We start from the raw sequence: 2,033 nt of genomic DNA on the forward strand, positions 1-2,033 counted from the left end.
GTCAATAAAATCAGCAGCCAGTCAATAAAAACAGGTTTGGTTCTGTTCTAGACAGCACTACATGGATTCAGGAACACTTGCAGAAATTAGTGTCTTTAAACACAGTTCACCGTACCGTCAACTAATGCTGATTAAAGCTCTATCATGCAAAGAAGAAACCACATGTAAACAATCGTCTTGCATAAAATGAATTGAGGTAACGTGGACATTTTCTAAAAACAAGTTCCTTGCTCTGCTTCTGTTTGCTCATTTCTTTAAAAAAAAGGTTGGGATTTTTTTTTAATAATTATGGTATAACTTCGTTTTTTGCCATTTTAAACAAATAATGCTATAGTTAGGAATAGTTATGTGAGGGTGTTGTAGTGTCAGCATAGCTCAAAACATTGACAAACAACAACAACAACAACAAATCCAGCATGGGGGGGATACATGTCCACACCTTTGGTAATCTTGTAATCTCGTTGTGAAAGTCTGTCAGTGAAGACTCAGCAGGCTTGTAAACAGATCGCTGTGTGACTGTTTGGTTTATAATAAACTTCTTATGATGATTAAGAAGTAAACAAGCAGCCTGTTCAGTCATCCAGTCTGTTGCTCTGTATCATCACTGTGTCATGAAATGAGCACAAATTGAGCCCAGTGCTGCCAGAACAGACGGAACTCCACTGTAAGACGAAAGAAAACAAGTAATATGTTGAGTTTCAGCTTTTATAATCTGTACTAGTTTGTTTAGTTTAGCCTTATTCCACCATGCCAGCTGTGTGATGAAGTAGGAAGCACAAGACTGACTAACTGTGTCTGTAAATTCAGAAAGTTCTTATTTTCAGTCAGGTAATCCCTGTTTCCTGGTACAGTGCATGCACAGTATTTGGTTTCTTTCTTTATTTTTGTTTTTTGAAGTAGGAAACCAAGCRTCTTTCATGACTTTCATTGTTAACCCAGGGGAACATAGATACTGGGAAACATACTGTAGGTACCAGGGAACATAGGTATTACAGAACATAGAAACTGGGGAAAATAGGTACTACAGAATATAGGAAACATAGGTTAAGGTCCAGGATGATGATTTTATCTGCATATTTCACAAGCTGGTATAGTTAAGCTCATTGGTGTACAAAGCCAACAGATGTGGGGTGAGTACACATCCCTGTGGTGCCCCCAGGTTGGCGCTGATACAGGTGAGTACCACACCTCACCTGTTGGTGGTCTGTAATTAGATCACACATGGCAAGATGGACCTATAGTTGAATGGAGTGAACTCTACCAATGTTTTCAAAAAGAAGAGTGGTCAAATATCAGCCAGAATTCATCCAGAAGCTTGTTGATGGCTACAACAAACTTTGTGTGTTCTTGTTTGAGCCTGAGTTCTGACATTACAGAGTTTGAACAAAACTGTGAAGTATACCAGCCTACCTCTAATGAAACACTGCAGACTCATGGAGTGTGGAAGGGCGTTGTCAGATATGATCTGATGGAAAAGTGAAACCTTTCACTCCTGTGTGAGATTGACATGGTACACAGAGCTCCAGGGCGGGTCCAGACCAAGGGAGGGAACCTGTTTCCTGTTTCCAGTGTTTATCTTGAAATCAAACAGTGCAACCCTCAAACAGGCAAACATAAAAAACAAGTCCACTTCATGATTTGACGTCACTTTGAGCTACTTACCTGCTGAGTGTTTTCAGTCACATTGTATTTGAGTTTACTCTCCTGCTGGAGGATCAGACAGTAAACAGACAGCCTCCAGTTTGACTCATGAGGAGAAGCTCACGGTCTCTGACCACACTGGTGTCCTGTGGCTGCAAAACAAGCCCAGATCATCAGCCCGCCGCTGTTGTGCCTGACACCTGGTGCAATGTGTTTAATTTGATGTGAATGTGATTAAAGCACAAACGTCTTTAATTTGGTCGATGTGATTTGTTCAGAAGACATTATTAAACCTAAAAAACAGCGAGTACAATAAGTATTGAACACATCACCATTTTTCTCAGTAAATATATTACTAGAGGTGCTAATGACATGAAATTTTCACCAGATGT

This window comes from Austrofundulus limnaeus, unplaced genomic scaffold (assembly GCF_001266775.1).
Source record: "Austrofundulus limnaeus strain Quisiro unplaced genomic scaffold, Austrofundulus_limnaeus-1.0 Scaffold636, whole genome shotgun sequence".
Taxonomy (NCBI): Eukaryota; Metazoa; Chordata; class Actinopteri; order Cyprinodontiformes; family Rivulidae; genus Austrofundulus; species Austrofundulus limnaeus.